Genomic DNA, 21,806 nt, shown 5'->3' with positions numbered 1-21,806 from the left:
CATATTTCATTCAATCAATCGGATTGGATTGGGTTTGTACACACATGTAGGGATGATATTGTAAGAATTTTTAACTGAAATGGAATTTTTAATATTTATGGCTAATGGGGAATTATTCACTTTGCTACGATAAAAATGTGACTAATCGAAATATCGGTTTTAGATACCAATTTTCTTTAAACAAAATTTTTTTTCTGAAATAGATTAGTTCCTCATGCCATCTAGTAACGCCTTGTCGGATTTTTTCGATGTCCTACCCAACAGGTTACTTGGCAGACTGATCGGTTGATCGAATATCGATCGAATAGTCGAACGAAAGAACTGTTAGAAATGTTTCAAAAATACTTATCCGAAAAGAAAATCATTCAAGTTCGCCATCCCTAAAGTTTGTTTTGATTCCAAGCTATGTTGCAAAACAAAATAATAATTTACAACTTTTTTGACCTGCATTGAACCGAAAAGTTGTTACTGTAATGGAATCAATGCAACAAATCCGGACATACTCATCATAACGCACAACAACAACATATTGATTGCTCCAAATATTGAATTCATCGATGAAAGTTTCATTCATAGTTCCGCACGCCCAACCATTCCATTTATGTGGGCTACGTCAGTCCGTAGTGGACGATCAATGGTCGTGGTACGTGTCTAAATGTAATTTTCGTGAAAAGATCACGTTCAACCTCATCTACGGCGAACAACCGTCGGATGATATTGATATTGTGCGATATATAAAAGTGTTTGTGTGCGTTCGTGTGAATTTGCCATATGTGTCTATGTCTGTCGAACCCCAAATTCTCTCTAGCCAAACAGACATGTTCTTATTCTTAATTAAGCCAATTGAAATTTTCATAACACTTCAATTGTCGAATCGAAGATTTTTTTTGGTTGCCTGATTTCTTTTTAAGGTCTCCATTTCCATTGATGATGATTGGTGGTGGTTGATTTGGGGGGATACGCTTCACAAGAAATTAACTCAACACCATAGACAACAAAACCAACAAAACCAACAACAACAACAATATAAAGTATTTGATTCTGCCATTTCTGGCACTTCTAATGTTATTCCCATCCAGCCACCCAAAACAAATATTTGTTGTGGCAAATTTGAATGTTTGTGATGGGGGTTCGGACGCACTTTAGAAACAAAATTCCGGACACTCCAATAAGTAAATCGATAATCGTCTCTAAATGAATTAATTGACTTTAATTAACTGCAAAATGAAATATTAAATATTTATTAGAAGAGAAGAGGCAAGGCGAGATTTTCTCCGTTCGCCACAAGGGTGCATTTCGATGCTCACCGCGACAGTGAGTCGTCTAATTACTTTATTCATATGCAGAATTGCATAATTCCAATTTCAATTGCAGGGAGAGCTGCTACACTTCGGCTTGTTAAAATATAATTTTTCATACTTTGAATGATATCACTGACAGATTTATGGTGGTGCATTTTAGTCTTCTTTTCCATTTAGGAGAATATTAAAAATTTTGGGGGAATTGCGAAATGGCACGATTAATTATAGAGTATGATATTTCTTTATAATTCGAATATTCTTTTGTTATCCAAGTGAAAATTGTAGAATGTAATTGTGGAGTGTCTGTCCATGCTGCATGCTGTGTGAACGCTGCTAATTGTAATCATAAGGCAACATATTGAGCGTAGCATTGGTTGGTATTGTTCTATGACGACAAGTTATGGATGTTCGGTATTAGCGTGCAAGTTGTATGCAACACTACTGAATGGAGCACTATTCAATGGTTTTGTACGGTGTAACTATGCCACATACCAACTGATAGTTTCCAAATGCTCTTCTTTATTTGTAAATCTTGACGGAAGTAGTTTTCAAAAATTATGTAGCCAAATCAACGATATTCATATGGCCAAAATTTTTTGAAAAGGCCGGTCGTATCTAAAGGAGATTTAATAGTCAATGATATACCCTTAAACGTGGGTCAATATTAATAGTTTTTTGTAGTGAAATTTGACACTCAATGTTAATACCAAATTACGATTTACGGCGAATTCGGTTGAAAATGTGTCCAAAATACCTAATACTGCGGGGTACCGTTAATGGGAGCTATCCAGAAACTTGAGTTAATATTAATAATATTTAGTACGGAGAGGTCAGCCAAGTCGGTCAAAAAAGATTTCCAAAATCTTCAAAATACCGAATATTGGGGAGTTCGTGGGAAAATGAAGCAATGTCAGTGAAAAATATAAGAGGTCTATAATAAATATTGTGATCGCCACCCTCCACCAAAATGAAAAGAAATATCAATTCAGATCTGTGCGTCGGATGACCCATTAATTCAACATGTTTGTCGGTCAAAATCGCGCTGGTTTGTGCAGAAGACTGAAAGCTCCTTTCTAGTTCGTTTATCTTCGAGCAGCCACGTGGTCGATTACTGTTTCCGACTCTTAGGATCCTTAATCGATTGTCAAAAATTTCGTGAAATAAATAGAACAAACCTATTTAGGAACTGTTATTCTTGCAATATGTATCCAGGCGAAAGAAATGCCTCTATATCGAAAATATGGTTAATTATGCCATCAGCAAGAAATGAATAATGCCATAACTCAAACAAGTAAAATCGTCGTTAAATAACTAAAATATCTATGGAGTTTTTTCATCGTAAATTTCCTTCAAACTATCAAAAATCGCAGGAACCCATTCGGCTAAGATGATTTTAAATGACCAAAATCCTGGAATGTCAAAGAAGATCCCAGGCAAATACCTAAAATGGGCCGGGGCCTTTATATGGGAACTATGCCAACATATGGCTGGACATTTTGGGCGAACAACTTATTAATCCCGTGAAATGGCAAACTACTGCTATCTTGGTGTGAATCTGCTATTAAAATCTCCAAAGTACTAAAAAATGGTATCGAAAATGTTTGCAAAAAAAAATCCAAATGTTGTGAAAAATGCCTGCTGCTGCCGAACTAGACACCCTCATACAGACCATGCAAACGGTTTATATGGTGTCTAGTCATTGTCCTAAGTGTTTGATCCGGCGGGCGGGATATCCGAGTGGTTACGGAATGATCTTTGGATGGGGATCGAAGACGGTGTGGAAATTTGCATCGATAGGTGTTTGTTTTGCGAAGAATACGCATTTAACGCATGTTCAAATGGTAGTAGTTTCGGCCACGGGAGCGTGCAGAGACTAGTCTGTGGGGGACCACTCCCGAACTAACAGGCTTGTGGAGCAATTTTTCGGGGGGTGAGATGCATTTTTTATTCCCGTTTCAGCGATTGCTCCATTGTAAGAGCCTGCAAATATTAGGTTGGGGAAAAAGAAATCCATTTTTTTAGAAAAAAATTGTAATCAGTTGGTAACTATACTGTTATACCATGACTTAGGGTATTATATGCGGAACCCAAACCCCATTCCTGCATATTATCAGTGTTTCTAAATTACCGATTATAGCATTTGCTTGGAATTTTTATTATTTAACACGGTTATGTAATTATTTATGTAATAAAATTCTTCTTTTGTGCGCTTAAAATGCCCATACCCATAAAATGAAATATTTTAATCAATTTTCCATATTGTTTATAGTCTATAGTCTAGTACACATGAAAGTCATATAGATGTCACAGCAAGTGACTTTCTTGTGCGGCTGACTCTTTGAAGATGTCATCATACAAATTCATTTGTAAATATTATTGGCATTTGTTGTTGTCTCCACGCGCTCTGTGTGTTTCATTATTCAAATATTTTTTCTATGAATGTTAATCTAAGAAATTACCCTCCATACTATTATTCCATGGAGAATAGTTATTGTGTGCGAACATAACATTTACATGGTTCGAATCGAATTATTAAAATTGCCTTGGAAATTGGTACACTCCATCATAAGATGGTTTAAACAAAACAAAAAGGAAAGCACGAATGTCAAAATTTTTCCGTCTTTATTTGCCAGTGGCGCCAATATTGTTCAATTTGCTTATTACCAGCAGTCAGACAGACAGCATCAATAACTTTATTGGTAATTGGTTTTGTCAAACATGCCAATAGTAATTGGAAATATTGCCTTAACTAATTCTGATAATTCTGAATTGTTATTGTTATGGTCTGCCATTACGTGAGTGGATCAATTATGAAATTAACTAAATTAATATTTTAGTAAAATTTAGGGCACATTAAGAAACATATTTTCTAAGTTATATGATAAAAAGGGATGATGCGTGATAATAGCTGTTAGATAAAGGGTTATTAATTGTCTTCATGGTAATTATGCTGTGCGTGATGATATTAGCTGGTCTTTAACGTAATGAAGTAGCGGCTATTTGGATTCACCCCATATAAATGTCATGCAATAGTTGAGGTTAGAATTAATTGGGTTAATACTCAATGTAATTAATTAAAAATTTACTTACTCACTTAATTTAGTTAGAACAAGTGAAAAGGCGTTAAGTTCGGCCGGGCCGAACTTTGGATACCCTCCACCATAGATATACTGACCATAGATATACTTGAAATGAAAATATAGGGAAAATACGAAAAAGCGGACTCATACCGACATTTCTACAAACCGATTATGTAAACCATGATACAAATTTCAGAAATTTTTAATGGATAATTATATCCTCAGCCATATGGCTAATGAGGGTGTAAACACTTTGACACGGTGAAAATGAGCCTCATCGAAATATTGGTTCTAGACCCCATGTTTCTTTGGACCAAATTTGTTTCAGAAAATTTTGATTTCACCCAAACTTTGCCCATCTTATTATTTCTTCCAAACTTAGTTCAAGTTCGAAGATGGAGAATATCGGTCTACTCCATCGGGTACCTCCCACAGAGGGGGTAGGCATAAATGCGGGCTATAGTTTATATATAGTTCATTATCGAACCTTACACGAAAACACAAAATGCGGAACAAATTAGATAACTATTTTAATATATAATAATATTTCAGCAACCTATCTCAATTTCTCCAGAAGATAGCGTGATTACAACAGACGGACGGGCAGACCGACGGACATGGCTAGATCGTCTTTATAGGGTCGGAAAGGAATATTTCGATGAGTTACAAACGGAATGACAAAATTAATATACCCTCCATACTATGGTGGAGGTTATAAATATAATATATCGGTAGATTCTAACTTTTTCCTTATCTACAAGCATATATATTTTGGGCAATGCGAACAACACCATCTAGAGCTTTGGAGATTATAAAAATGAAGTGGCCGTCACAGCGTTAAGACTTAATGGAACATTTTCAAGATTTTAAATGGACTGGTAAATTATTACCAATGCTTGTTAAGGTTTATAACTTTGCAGATTTTGAAGATTTAAAAGAGAAGAAAAATTATTTACAAAAAATTTTTGTTATTTTTTTGTTGTTGTTGTCTTTTTTGGTGGCCACGGCTAGCAGGAAAGACGGGACTGAAACTTTTTTATTAAAGAAATGTTCCAGTTCCGAAATAACACTTCGTCTACCAGCAATTGATATTAATAATAAAAAGGTAAGTGATTGACTTACTTACTGACTGTCTGAAAGACGAAACGGCTTAAGCTAGAATCTTGAAATTTGGGTGGTAGTGACTCTTAGTACGAAGGTTCAGATAAGACTGTGGTTTTCGTAGTAGGGTCGATATAAAAAGGTGGTTATTGAAGTCTGTACTCATGTATACGAGAAATACTAAACGGTACAAAAATTGGTACAATTTGCATTTGGAGGAACGGATGGAATCCTGATATTTGAAGTTAACGTTACCGTCAGACTGTAGGATTGGGATATGTAGGTAGTTTAGGATATTTGTAAGTATGTGTACGAAACGTACTAAATGGTACTATATTTCGTACAATTTAGGTGAACTGATAGAGCTGGAATCCTGAAATTTGCTGCTGGAATGCAGGATTGGGGTGTGAATGTAGTTATAAAAATGTGTACTTATGGTTACTAAGTGGTACTAATTTTGATACAATTTGGATCTGGGTGGACCAATAGAGCTGGAATCCTGAAATTTGGAATTTAGGTTACTGTTGGACTGTAGGTTTGGGATATGTTTGCAATTATTTAAATTTCTACTAATGTGTACCAAGTGGTACTAAATTTGATATAATTTTATTTTGTAAGAACCGATAGGCCTGAAATCCTGAAATTTAGAATTAAGATTGATGTTAGAGTGCGTGATTGGAGTATGGGTAAAGTTTTGGAAACTTGTACTTATGAGTACTAAATGTTATTTGATACAATTGGGATTTAAGTGAACGGGTCGGTGTGGAATCCTGAAATTGGAAAATGTGAATTTTATGGGATTGTTGAGGTAGATACCTATGAAAGTGTATATTAATGTGTACAAAAGGTACTAAATTTGATACAATTTGGATTTGGGTGGTCCGATAGAGCTAAATGGTACTAAATTTAGGTGAACCGATAGGGCTGAAGTACTGAAATTGGGAAATAACATTTCAATTGTGGATTGTGTTATATATGAGATTATGAAGATTTGTACTTATGTGTACTAAATTTTGTGCAACTTGGATTTAGGTGATCCGATAGGGATGGAATCAGCAAATATGATTTCTATTGGCTTGTGCGATGCCGGAGGTTCATGTTATTACGGAGTGTCAAAAATTTTTATGTTTAAGCTCTGGTCAGGGTATAATAAATATAGGCCCATTTTAGCCGGTGAGACTGTTATTAGGTATTTCGGGTTCATAGTGAGACAATTCAATGACGGGCAAACTACTTTTCCATAGAAAAGTTCCATTATTTGGTATAATTCCCATAGAAATCCCCTAGTTGAAAATTCAAGCCGAATTTTTCAAACATGCATTTTTTTCTATACCCAATTGGTACTTCGTTCTCACAGATGACAATAATCCTCCCGGGTCTATATGTTGACATGTCCTCCATATAAAGTTGCTGGTCTAATTTAATTACAGACCATGTGACAATATTTTAGCTCATCAGGTTCTCGTGTTCACCAAAAATTATAAATATATATGCTCTTGTTTGGGGTAACCCCAAATTTTAGGTATTTTGATGGTCATAAGCTCAGTGTTACCCAAGGTTCCTGTAATTTGACACTCCGGGTTAAGTTCCTAATCGAATTTTCAAAATTTAATTTTTAAGATGGGCCTTCGGCTTTATACCCTTCACCACACTGTAGTACAGGGTATTATGTCTTTGTAACAGGCAAAAGGAAACGAGATAGACCCATGATTCCTTTTGAGAATATGCATCGATTTAAGGTAAGTGCCCCAAAGTCCCTATATATCTTTCGACTTGCACGAAATTTGGCATAGAGTACTGAATTAGGGCCAGAATGATGTGTGCTAAGTTTAGTGAAAATCGGTTCAGATTTAGATATAGCTCCCATATATATTTTCGTCCGATTTTATGTAAATGGAGCACCAAAGTCCGTATATATCCTTCGATTTGCACGAAATTTTGCATAGTTTACTGATTTGAGTCTAGAATGATGTGTGCCAAGTTTCGAGAAAATCGGTTCCGATTTATATAAAGCTCCCATATATGTTTTCGTCCGATTTAAGGCAAATAGGGCACCAAAGTTCCTATATATCTTTCGATTTGCACGAAATTTGGCACAGCATACTGAATTGAGTATAGAACGAAGTGTGTTAAGTTTCGTGAAAATCGGGTCAGATTTAGATATAGCTCCGATTATATTTTCGTCCGATTTTACATAAATGGTGCACCAAACTCCTGTTGTTTGTCCTATTAACACGAAATTTTGCACAACGTATCAAATTGAGACTTTAATTACGTTATTGGGTTTTGTTGAAATAGGTGCAGATGCAGCCATAGCTGTCATATGTATTTCGAACGGGTGACTGATTGGGATTAAATTTTTAGCAGTGCGGGGTACCGAATAGCGTGAATTATTTTTGATATAAATCGTTTTCCATAAATTTGTCCCATGGTACGCAGACGTCTCTAAATCTGCCCGAATGAAATTAAATTTATCATATGTTGCAGAAAGACATGAGTATGTTCCTTCGAGGGAACATTGACATACAATTGTAAGGATACATATGTACAATATACCCAAGTGGTGAAGGATATCATAAGTCGGCCCAGTCCGACTTTACTACTTTCCTTACTGATTTTTAGATGATAAACACTATGTTCTTCTTTCCAATTAGCCCCCATATAAGAGTTCCACGCCAGATTGGCCACCTAAAGGTGGAGGCACGGCCGAGATTATCTTTGTTTCCGGTTGTAGTTTTTTTAGGGCACAGTGTAACCGGTCAGAACTCATCCCTATAAACACTTTTACGCATACATTGAAGTACAAATAATCGATGGATACCCGAATTCCAAGAGTAAATTGTTTAGAACGAAACACAAGTTCTTTGCCGTTTTTAAAGAATCCATTCAATCTATTAAACTTGCATGTACAACTGATGTCGAAATTCAGTTTATTTTCTAAATACAATGTAAACTTCGATGGCATAAATAAAATATCAACTGATTCTAACATTGTTAGCTATACAAAGATAAATATTTATTTACATAAAGACATACTCGTATTCTCTAGGAGTAACCACTCCTGTCGCATTAAACACAATTATTTTGAAATGTTGTGACAACACAGCAAGAAATTTAGATTATTTTCCAATTTGTTGTTTGTTGTCGTTGTTGTTAATTCTAAATACAACATTTCTTGCACATGCAACGACGACAGTATTTAGCCGTTGGACCTGCTGTGCTCCGTTCGTAAATCACTCAATGGGGCTATCGAACAGCACCCCCAAACAGCTATCAAACGAAATGCAATTTATTGATTGCATTTTACGAGTCTCTTTAATTTGCATTGGAAATTTATCAACAAAATATTGAAATACGATTGCCATAAAACACTTCCATTTCGAATTGAAAATATCAATTTCAATTGAATTGTATCGGAACGATTGAAATATGGACGGACGGACGATCGACTGGATATTTGAGTTCCGCAAAAGAAAACGAAGAAGAAGAAAATTTGCTCGTTGAAAGTCGAGGGGTGCTTTCGCACAAAAAAACGAACAACAAAATGTCACAGCTTCTCAAAAGAAACACAAATACCGACGACGGCGAGATCATGAACTCGCCCATTAATCAATCGTTGGTGTAAAATAACATTTTCTTCGTACGTTTGTTCAATTGCCAATTTTATAGATATTTTTTATTTTCCTCTTGTATTGAATATGAATATGCAAATAAAAATAAATAAATGAATATATCTCTCCGGGTTCCCTGTCAGCCCCCACTTACATTAATGCGATTATTTAGAGGCGTCGTCTCCGTGATATCCGATTTAGGTTTCATGGTTATTTTATCACTTTATTTATGGAGACATGAGTGCAGTTTTATTATTTTTATTTCATTTCAATCGAGTTTTTTTTTTTTTTTTTTTGTTTCACAAATATTTGCTGCGTTCAATTAAAGCCGTTGACAGGCGACATGACAGATACTTCTGTTATATAAAACCGCAATAAAAATCAACCACGAACGTTAAACACTTTAAAAATAATAAAATTTGTTGATTAGCGTGACACGAAAGATTGTTTCCAGCTTCTGCTGCAGTTGTCATGCAAGGGAGCTGTTTCTAGTGTGGTCGAATTGTCGTTATAGATTTTGTTTTTATATTTAAATCAAAAATTCTAATAATAATGACCTAATTTTCAAGGACTGGTCTATTAAATGGGTCCACATCAAAATTCATTGAAGAATTACACAAAAAAGAAATTTGCATTCTATAGAAATTCTTAGAGATGGGCAGGAGGTAAATACCCAATGGGTAAATACCGGGTAAATAACCATTTGTGGGTATTTATTTGGGTATTTACTATGTGAATAGTTAATACGCCATCTTCCCGGGTTTCTGTTATCAAATCGATTCAAATTGGATAGTTTTATAATATTTAAACATTAATATTTTACTGCTGAACCAATTGGCGTAGGCTGCCAAAATTTGGCAAAACAACGACAATTATAGAAAAATGGGTCTCTAGGTCTATGTTTTGATATAGCCCCCATATAATCGTTCCTCTCCATTAAAGGTATTTTTATCTATTACCCACTTTTTACTATCAAATTGGCTGTAATTTGGTATAGAGAGTTATCAATGTGTACAAAATATCCATGCAAAAATGTGTGGGCGTTGGTCTACGTTTTCTGGTACACCCAAATATTGAGTAAACTCATTAACTGGCGAACCACTTGGCGTAGGCTGCCACAATTAGGCTCTTATGTTTATACCCTACACCACACTGTGGTACAGGGTATTATGTCTTCGTGCTTATGTTTGTAACAGGCAAAAGGAAACGAGATAGAATATGCATAAAATCACTTTCTAAGTCGATTTATGCATGGCCGTCCGTCCGTCTGTCTGTCCATGTTAAATTGTAAACAAAGTACAGGTCGCATTTATGATCCGAATTGGTTGAAATTTGGCATAGGTCTCTTATTTGTCCCAAGGACGAACCCTATTGAAATTGCGAAAAATCGGTTCAGATTTAGATATAGCTCCCATATATATTTCCGTCCGATTTAAGGTAAATGGTGTACCAAAGTCCCTATATATCTTTCGATTTGCACGGAATTTGGCATAACGTACTGAATTGAGCCTAGAATAATGTCTGCCAAGTTTCGTGAAAATCGGCCGAGATTTAGATATAACACCCATACATAGTTTGGTCCGATTTAATGTAAATGGTGCACCAAAGTCCCTATAAATTTTTCGATTTGCACGAAATTGCATAACGTAATGAATTTAGCCTTTTGTGATGTCTGCCAAGTTTCGTGAAAATCGGTCCCGAGTTAGATATAGCTCCCATATATAGTTTCATCCGATTTTATGCAAATGGTGCACCAAAGTCCCTATATATCTTTCGATTTGCACGAAATTTGGCATAACGTACTGAATTGAACCTAATGTGATGTCTGTCAAGTTTCGTGAAAATCGGTCTAGATTTAGATATTTCTTCCATATATATTTTCGTCCGATTTCAAGTAAATGGTGCATCTAACTCCACATGTTTGTCAGATAAAATATGTTTGGCCCTACCGTCGGAAAATGCAGCCTCCATGAAGAAACATCAGGCATGGTTGTTAGGAGCACCAGGATCATTTTGCAAAACTTCTGGTATCAAATAGTAGAACCAAGGACCAATAAGAGATGACGGTATAGATTGTATATCACCTAGCCAAGATGAGCTCAGAATAGCAATGGGTTAGCAGCCGAACTATTTAAGACCAAGCAGGAGCATGCACCAACAGATTATTACAATTTGGCCAAATACATACCTAATAATTGGAACCTCATAAACCTGTGTCTCATGTACAAAGAGGCGACAACACTATATGTGGCAACTATAGAGGAATAAGTCCCCTTCCCATCGCATACAAACTGCTATCTAGCGTGCTGTGTGAACGACTGAATCCAATGGTCAATAATATTATTGGATCTTTTCAATGCGGCTTCAGAACTGGCAAATCCACAAATCCACACATTCAAGCTACCATAAACCCGCATTCGACAGCTCAATCCTTCAAAATTAATACGGCTTTTGCATAACATTAGCTGGCACAAAGTCAGCAGTTAATGTCGGAAAGGACCTCAATATCGAACAGGATATAAGCAAGGTGACAGATTATAGTGTGACCTTTTAACATCCTGCTGGAAAATGGCGTACTAGAGGCAAAGATGAACAGAAACATGCCGCTGACATTGATATAATGGGTCGAAAATTGCGAGCGGTATGAGCCACCTTTGAAATAGGATTGGCAGTACATGGCGAGAACACCAAGCTGATGGTATCAACGCACAACACGTCCCATAGACTCGGACCAACTGTGGAACTTGAGATCGCCAGCTTCGAGGTAGTCAAAGATTACATATATTGTTACCTCCATAACTAAAACTAATGACATCAGTTTTGAAACTGAGACGAGAATAGTGTTGGCCAACAGATGATAAGTAAGCAATTCAGAAACAAGGCCACCTCTAGCCAGACCAAACTCACACTCTTCAAGACGCTGATACTAACCGTGGTGCATGGATCAGAACAATGGATACTTGCGCAAGTCGATCGAGCTGCAGCGACTACGTTGGCTAGGTCATGTCGTGAGGATGCCCCAGCCCAAAAGGTATATAAAAACCAGTAAAAACCAGACGGGGCCGACTATATAATACCCTTCACCACTTTGGATATATTCAACAGATTAATCCTAACAGACGTCGCATTTTTGAAGGACCATTAACATGAAATCGGATCCATAAACATGTCATTCTGCAACCATACTAAATTTGTCATTTGGTCAGATATAGAGTTGCTTCTTTCAATGGGACAAAATTATGTAAATTAATTTAAAGCAAATATCATTCGGACACCCGTTGATTTTTTTGATAAATATCTGAAAAACATGAGGAGTTTGGTGCACGATTTAATTAAAATCAGACGAAAATATATATAAAAGCTATATCGAAATCTAAACCAATTTCATCGAAAGTTGTCACAGATTAGGTTATACTAATTTCAGTATGTTTTGTGCATGTCGGTCACATTTTGAGTTATCGGTGTATCATTTACTTAAAATCGGGAGAAAAAATATATGGGAGCTCTTTCCAAATCCGAACCAATTTCTAAAAAAATCCACACCCTAAGTTATTTTAACTTCAGTATGTTGTGCAAAAGTTTGTGTTAATCGGCCTAACTTTGGGTCATTGGTGCACCATTAACTTTAAATCGGACGAAATTATATAAGGGAGTTATATCTAAATCTGGACCGATTTTCAGGAAACTTAACATTATTCTAGACCTATTTCAGTCCACTATGCAAAATTTCGTGCAAATCGAAAGATAAATAGGGACTTTGGTGCACCATTTATATTAAATCGGACGAATATATATATATATATATGAGCTATATCTAAATCTGGACCGATTTTTTAATATGGCCAAATAAATGAGATGTACCAAATTTCATCCAATTCGAATCATAAATGCGACTTGTACTTTGTTTACAATTTAACATGGACAAACAGACAGACGGACGCATGGACGGAATCATAAATCGACTCAGAAAATGATTCTATGCATATTCTCAAAATGAACCATGTGTTACAAACATATGCACAAAGACATAATACCCTGTACCACTGTGTGGTGAAGGGTATAACGATACAACTATGAACCATTAGAAGTGCCACGAATTCGATGGAAAGACCAAGTGGGAAGACAACATCTCGGAACATGATCATTCAAATTGGAAGAGCTGCGCACAATACCGACGCGCCTGGAAATATTTTTTTAAGCTCGGCTTAATGTTGTGTCGCAAGCCAGCTAAGTAAGTACATGAATGGGTATGAGTCATTCAAAATATTATACCTATATTCGTTTACTCGGGGTTTAAAAATTCTTACAGTTTTCATGCAGTGAAGGGTATTATATAGTCTAACAATCTATCTATTCGATACCATGCAATTAAATGTTAACTGATATGTAAAACCCCTTTAACATGCACACCCTTTAAAATTTGAATATCTAGGGCATAAACTTATTACAGAGGCAGGTGAGAGATAATTTATCTTGATATCGATTACATTTAGTAAACCTTCTCTAATCAAATAAATAATGCAAACATTTATCATTCGAAACGAAAAAAAAAACAATCATTTAGTTTTGTTCAAGTGTCTCTAAACAAGTTATTAATTAGTTCTTAATTTATTATGACCAATGGTATTAACAAATATTCCACTTTAGGGATTATATGTCACTTGTCAGAAATTATAATGCATATGCCACCCAATAATAACACACGCTCAAATAAAAACACGCAAACTTAAGTTTTTGTTTGAGATTTAGTAATGGGCATGGGCAATATACATAAATTCTATTCTTTTTACAAAACTTTATATAAAGAAACCATCTAATATGTATGTAACAACCGATTAAAGTGCGGACGATATAGTAACCAATTTCGAAAAATTTCTTTTCCATGAAGACAATTTTTGTTTCTGACTTTCGAAAATTAACTATTTTTTATTCCGTAAAAAAATTTCATATAAATAAAAGGATGTTTCCGCCCGGGTTCGAACCGGGGACCTTGTGCGTGTGAAGCACACGTGATAACCACTACACTACGGAAACTCACATATGGACCCACAAAATAAATTTTCACAAATTAAAAATAGAATTAAATTAGAATTTTATGACATATGTACTGATAAATCTATTTTAATACATCCCTTAAACAAAATTCTTTATAAAACCAAGTTTCATAATTCAAAATTATATTGTATATTTTTCTTATAAACTTTATATTAAACCATAATTATTTAAATAAATTTAAATAAAGAAATTAAAAAAATAATAAAATTAATTTTCAATAAAAAACGTGGATTTGTTTCCGCCCGGGTTCGAACCGGGGACCTTGTGCGTGTGAAGCACACGTGATAACCACTACACTACGGAAACTCATGTCATAACGTTTTCCATAATAACATTTATATTTGTAGATTATAGCACAGTGGGCCTGTGCTTTTTGTTTTCGTTGTAACACATAATCATCCACACGATAAGAATGTTTTTTGGTTTATATAGAAGTAATATTATTTTAATTCTTAATTGCAAAAGCATGACCACATACATAATATAAATGTACATATGTAAGTATGTACGAGTGTATAACTCGAGTGAACCTACCTATAAATTTATATACAAATATTCTAATTTGTAAGGGGGTAAAGGTCATTTTTAACCAAAAGACAAATGTGTAGAAAATTAAAAAAAAATAAAACTGGATTTTCTAAAAAATGATTGTATTTTTAATGGTCCAGTCACGTTTGATTCTTTCATTCTTAAACATTTGACAAGTAACCAGTTAGAAAAGGACCAATGTCAGACGAATATGATACCCTACACCACTTTGGGTATATACAAGATTTGATTTGAACCGATTCAATCAATGCATAAACATGTCATTTGCCAATATATGAAAACTTGCGAGTATATCGGACAAACTTTCGGTTGTATGTGCATATTGATATAAAATCTGACAAAATTATATATATATATATATATATATATATTTCATTTTAACTGGACGAAATCGGTCAAGAATATATGGCAACCTTTTGGCAACGACATGCCTGTGCGCTGCAATATGCATTGTGTTTATAAAAATCTAAATTAAACAGCACCCTTTATGATAATGTGGAATAAAGCATAGATTATATGTTGTGCATACTCTGCACCTTCTATTTCCGACGCATTTCATCTTGTTTCAATGTGACTGTATGATGACGAATCCTGTGAAAATGTATTTTTGTGAATCTGTAAGACCGCTTGACTTCGACTAAAGAGTAAGTATGGAGTCTTTCTATTGGGAGTTATGATATAATTCGTTTTTGTGGTTTTTCTTACTAAGGCGACCAGATTTTGAAAATTAAAATAGATGACAAAAAGAAAAAAATATATTTTTAATAAAAATAATAGGATGTGTATAAAACGTACAATTAGATATAATTATAAATATATAAAAAATGAGTTAAAAAGCCGTTAAGTACGACCGGCCAAAATTTCCGAAGCGGATAATCTTGGAAGCTTTATATAAGGAATATAACAAAGAAGTAGACGTATGTCCAAGGATTTTTTGCAACCCATAGGCCACAATAAATAGTAAGATGCAGGCACCTTTGAAGGCAAAATTTCGTAACTAGAAAAATATCAAATTCAAAACGTGTCCAGAAACCTGAAAATACCAACATTTAATAACACTGTGCGACACGAAAATTATTCAGGGGTTCTAATGTACCAATTCTGTTTAGTTGGATTCCCTTGACAACGAAAATACTTTTGGTTTTTCGGGGTCACTTCGAAAATTAATTTTATAACGGTAAATGTAGAGAAAAACATGGTTTCATGGATTTTCAATTTGAAACTCGAATAAGTTCTTTTATTTCTAACGGATTTATATTATCATTTTTATACTCTTCACCACACTGTGGTACAGGGTATTATGTCTTTGTGCATATGTTTGTAACAGGCAAAAGGAAACGAGATAGACACATGGTTCCTTTTGAGAATATGCATAGAATCACTTTCTGAGTCGATTTACGCATGTCCGTCCGTCTATGTATTTTTGTGAACAAAGTACAGATCGCAATTATGATCCGATTTGGATGAAATTTGGCATAGGTAATTTATTTGGCCCAAGGACGAACCCTATTGAAATTGAAGAAAATCGGTTCAGATTTAGAAATATATATATATATATATCGATTTCGATCGATGGCACAGCGTAATGAATTAGGCCTAGAATGATGTGTGTTAAAATTCCTGAAAATCGCTATTTATCTTAGTGTCGAATGTCCGTTCCATGATTTTGAGTAGAAATTAGGTTAGGTTGGACAATCGGGCTTCCGAAGTGTACGTGTAACCTTATACATGCGTTAAAGTTCATGGGCAAGCACCAACTGTTTAGTACAATTTGGCTAGAGGAATACATGCCCAATGATTGGAACCTCAGCATCCTGTGACCCATGAACAAAAAAAGGAGACAAGGCGATATGTGCTAACTTTAGAGGAATTAGTCTCCTTTCCATCGCATATAAAGTGCTATCCAGCGTGCACATTCCACCTATTCGTCGACTACAATGCCGCATTCGACAGACCAATCCGCTCAGAGGTGTTTAAAGTCATGCCTGCGTTTAGCATACCTGCAAAATTAATACGGCTATGTAGGATATCCTTAACTGGCAAAAGGTAAGCAGTTAAAGTCGGAAATGAGCTTTCAGAGCCCTTCAAGCTGATGGTATCAACGCCCAAGACGTCCAGTAGACTCGGACCAACTGTGGAATTTAAAAAATGCAGCTTCGAGGTAATGAACAATTTTATATACATATCTCGGTACTAATAACATCAGCTTTGAAATCCGGGGAAGAATAGTTCTGGCCAATATATGAGTAAGCAATTCAAGAACAAGACCTCCTCTCGCCAGACCAAACTCACAGTCTACAAGACGCTGATACTACCTGGTGCATATCGCCGTCGAATGAACCAAGAGCTGTACCATCTATTCTCGAACATCGACATAGTCAGACATATCGACTATGACAGCAACTATAGATGAGCTGCGCACAAGACCGACGCGCCTGAAAATATTTTTAAAGTTCGGGTTATGGAACAAACGTTCTGTCACAAGCCAACTTTGTATGTAATATTAATTAAACTTTATAATGTAGAATGCATAACGGCGTTAATCTTGATTATCCAGGAAAGATTTTTCAAATATAAAAGATATGACTCTCAAGGCTTTTGACCTTTACATTTAAGATTTTTTTAAAGTGGAGTTAAACGAAGTCTGCACTGTACGTCTCATATCTAATACCTCCTCTGAACATCTAATATATCCTCTCTCTAATTCTATTAACAAAGGTTGGTAACAGTGCTAATGTAGTACCTTTTTGTACTTAAAAATAGTTCATTCAATTTCGAGGACTTTCCGATTATTTTTAAGTCTTACTCCCTATTTTGTTCCAATTTTGATATATTTATAATTCAGTGTTATACCGCTAAATCGAACATCAATCATAATTATCCAATTGCTACGAACAGTTAGCTATATCAAGTGCTTGATGTTCGCACATACAGAAGTAATGTTTGTTGTTGAACTACGAACAACAACACCAGCCAACAAACAAATCGGAGTGTGTTCGATATAACAAGAATCGATTGTTCAAGGCCATTTCAATGGTCATAAATAAAGACATGTGTCGATACTTATTTATTTCACGATCAATTGTTTGCATTGTTCAGCTGAAGTTACCACCGTTCATGATTATGATAATGAAAATCGAATTATAATTGAACATAATTGTCGGGTCATTAGGGGTTCACATATGTAAATTTATAACAAAAAAATCATACACGATTTATTTGTAATATGAAAATCAGTTCAAGTCAGCTACAATGAAGTTGACCAGTAGTCCGACTTTGTCTAGCTGTCAGTGCAAAGCCGAACCGAAGAAGAGCAAAAAACGATGTAATAAACAAATTGAGGCTGATGTGGGCAAACGAAGTGTTAGGTGCTCCAGATAAGTTTACAAAGCTAGAGAAAAAATAATTAAAAAAACAACAACAAATTGCCGAATGAAATGAATATTTACACTTATCGGAAAGTATTGTAATGATGATGATAAAAATAATACTGGTGGTGGTCGTACCACCATTACAACCACCAACCTTGAATTCAAATTCAAAAGATCAATAAAAAAAGAAGCATTCCCTCAAAGCAGCAACGAAACGGAACCATATGAAGAACCCACATGGACATACATACATATGTGAAACCACAACAAAAACGAAAATAATGAGTATTTACCGGCAAATAAGATGCCGGTTCGGTTTGATTCTAAAGGCGCCAATTGTTTTTGTAAGATAACCACCAAATGGCGGTCGCATTACAAAGTCCCAACTTGACCTGACCTGGGGAACTGCATGACGTAAACCATCAATGGGTCATCTATCATAGAAAGGTGTAAAATGGGCAATAAAAACAGAAATCCCCTTCAAAGCAGAAGATCTAAAGATGATTTAATGCCAACGCCCTCCAACTCTAGGCTCAATGAAGCAGCAGCATCGGACCACAAGAGGGATGGATACTCAACGATGATAATTAATAAAAATAAAACAAATAAGAAGACTAGATCGGAATGAAGATATTCCATTGAGTCATTTACATCTTACTTCCAGTCTCTGAAAATAGAACGAATGAATTATCATACAGATGGATCCTCCAAATGAAAAATATTTTGTTTTCCTGTTGATATCTGTAGGACATAAAAAAGATAGGTTATGGTCGAACCTATTCCAACTAATTAAGGTATTTGGTGAATTAATTAGAAATGGTTGACAAAGGATTTTACAAGGATACGACGGATAATAGGACCGCATTTTTGTTTTAATTATGTTCTCCCCCGAGCGAGCCAGGGAAATCGAATACCCAACAAAAAGGGTCAAATTGTGACCGGGAGTGAAGATAAAAAACAACAAGTGCTTCGATGGAATGAAATGAGCTATTTAAGTCATTAAGGTGGTAGAAACATTAATCAGGCATACATTTTAAAAATGCACACACTCACTCACTCACAGCTTCACTTCGGTAAAACATTTCATTACCTTTTTTGTACCCTCGTAAAACAAGCAAAAAGGACAACAATACCTGGTAGTGAATGATTGTAGCCGACCGCAAATCGGTCATGCTGCGTATTTTTGGACAGTAGAAAAAAAGTCAAAGCAAAACAAAAGGTGGTCGGTGGCCAACAACAGCGGTATGTCTGTCGGTCGGTCGATCGGTAGTCACAATCGCAAGCTGGTTGGTTGGCTTGCTGGTCGGCTGGTCGGCCGGTCGGTCGGTAAATGTTAAAGGTCAACATTTCAAACATTCTTCTTCTTAGAATCTTTTATTCCAAAAACAAAACGAACGAACAACAATGAGCGCATAACTCACAAATACTGCCAAGAAACAAAAGCACACACAAAATGAAAACATCTTCTTCGCTGGTCCTTTTCATGCCATAGAAGGCTGTTTAAATTTTGGCTTGTGTTTAAATTTAGCAGGTGATTATCAAAGTCGGACTAAGACATTGTCCACTACACTTGTTTTATATTTCGATTTAAATTTAAAACAAATGTAGGGACAAAAATATAAAAATCGGTTTTTAATGAAGACCATCTGAGTTAGGACTCTATTAAGAAAATTTAAAATCTAGCAACAACTGCAACTATCTAGTAAACCAGCTTTCAGTTATTTTAAATACCTACCGCATCCAAACAAAAAAAAATATAATAATAATAAGATCAAATGATTTTTCACGTGTATCTATGGATTATGGTTATTCCCAAAAATTTATTTTTTCCAGGAGTTAGAATATGAACAGTTCAATATCTACATAATTTGTATTTAAAAAGGAAATTAGAAAGCTGTTATTTGGCTTAAAGAGTAATAGTAATTCCAGCGATTTAAAACTGATTTAATCAGTGAAAGGAGTTAATACCGGTTCCAAAAAGGACAACGTACTTCGCTTCAAATGATCCTTTGGCTTCAATTATTATTGGTACGATAATATTACTCAACGAATATATAGACTAATATTTAATATTTAGACGTTTCAGTACGAATTTCCAAAATACCATGTAAAAAGTGTCACTCGATGTTACCAACAGATATATACCCTTACAAAGGTCTACGGAATTACTGTCTAGCATCGAAGAGGATTATTTTTATTTATGTTTTTCAAAATTGCAACAGTTTTTAGAGGAGGTACATGCTATGATAGACCTATCTATGCCTATGATATTTTAATATATAAAAGAGGTTAGTATTAAGTGAGTGAGTGACTGACAGATCATCGTCCAGCTTCAGCATCATCAATTGAGTGTGGGTCAATTGAGTGTCAGTTTAAAATTTGAGTGTGGGCCATTCGAACTAGAATGGTTGGAAATTCGAACCAGAATGGTACGAAAAGTATTAAATTCGTATGAAGCAAAGGGGAAGATCTAGAATTCTGAAATTTGGAATGTGGAATGTGGGCCACTGATGGAAAGTTATAAAGATGTACAAAAGGGTTTTTGGAAATTCGACCAATTTTTCGTACACTTGAAAAGTACTAAACTTTATTAAATTTAGTTTTAATTGTATATATTGAACATGTATAGCTAGAAATTTATATGGAATACAGGTTGGGAAGTGGATTAAGTTAGCTTTAAAAAATCGTACTTATCTGTACGAAAAGTACTAACTCGTTTTAAATTTCGTACAAGTTGGATGTAGATAAACAGATAGAACTAAGGTCTTGAAATTGGAATTGCTGTTGGAGTGTTGGATTGAGGTAATTTAGGAAATTCGTACTTATGGTTGCGAAAAGTACTAAATTGCACTGAATTTAGTACAATTTGGATTCTGGGTGAACGGATAAACCTGAACACCTGAAATGTGGAATATTGAGGATTGAGCTTTTAAAATTCGTCCTATATATGGTCTGGAAGCCTAAAATTGGAATCTTGGTTGCTGTTGGAGTGTTGAATTGAGATATGAAAGTATAATACTTATGTCTACTAAATGGCACTACTTTTGGTACAACTTGATTATGTGCGAACGGATAGAGCTGGACTCCAGAATATTGTAATTAAAATTACTTTTAGAGTATAGGACTGAGGTAGTTTAGGAAATTCGTACTTATGGAACATGAAACACTAAATCATACCAAATATTTTACAATTTGGGTTTGTGTGAACTGATGATTAAAACCTGTGAGCGGAGCAGTATAGTCGGACGGGGCCGAACATATGACCTACCACGTAACTCTAACTTTCTGCGGATTTTTACTACGAGCCTGGCAATATTTCGTAGTAGTTGCACCCTCTGGCCCGATTAGAGGTCAACAGCACCTCTTCCTTACACTGCCATATATTTCGAATATTACTAATATTCAGTACAGCCCTTCTAATTACTTGTACAGATTCTCTTCACCGTGAGTTGTGTTATGATGTTCGGTTTGTGGCTTATAGATCGACTCGAAAAACACAAACACAAAAAAATTAAGTTTTCGTTCCTCTTCATCTCAAAATTATTATCTGATCATCACCGAAAATTATAGGCGTTGTCCTTGGCCATAACTGGAACCTCATGGAACATTTTAAAGCGATCAGCGCTATATTTCCGCCAGTGTGGTAATGGTTAACTAAATAATATATGAACACGTAAACACTTGTAAATATTTAAGTGTATCTCCCACATCCGAGTACATACGACAATATAATTGCTA

The 21,806-nt window shown here is 35.2% G+C and overlaps 2 non-coding genes across 2 annotated transcripts; both read right to left on the bottom strand.

Annotated features, from left to right (window-relative positions):
* Positions 1 to 14,054: 14,054 nt before the first annotated feature.
* Positions 14,055 to 14,127, bottom strand: Trnav-cac (transfer RNA valine (anticodon CAC)). Its single transcript has one exon. It is a non-coding gene; the product is annotated as a tRNA-Val (tRNA).
* A 254-nt stretch (positions 14,128 to 14,381) lies between these two features.
* Positions 14,382 to 14,454, bottom strand: Trnav-cac (transfer RNA valine (anticodon CAC)). Its single transcript has one exon. It is a non-coding gene; the product is annotated as a tRNA-Val (tRNA).
* Positions 14,455 to 21,806: the final 7,352 nt, after the last annotated feature.

Source organism: Musca vetustissima, unplaced genomic scaffold (assembly GCF_032173495.1).
Source record: "Musca vetustissima isolate MV318-11 ecotype Yass unplaced genomic scaffold, APGP_CSIRO_Mvet_v1 utg11016, whole genome shotgun sequence".
Classification (NCBI taxonomy): domain Eukaryota; kingdom Metazoa; phylum Arthropoda; class Insecta; order Diptera; family Muscidae; genus Musca; species Musca vetustissima.
The sequence above is the reverse complement of the archived record's forward strand: the minus strand, read 5'-3'. Positions and strand labels throughout refer to the sequence as shown.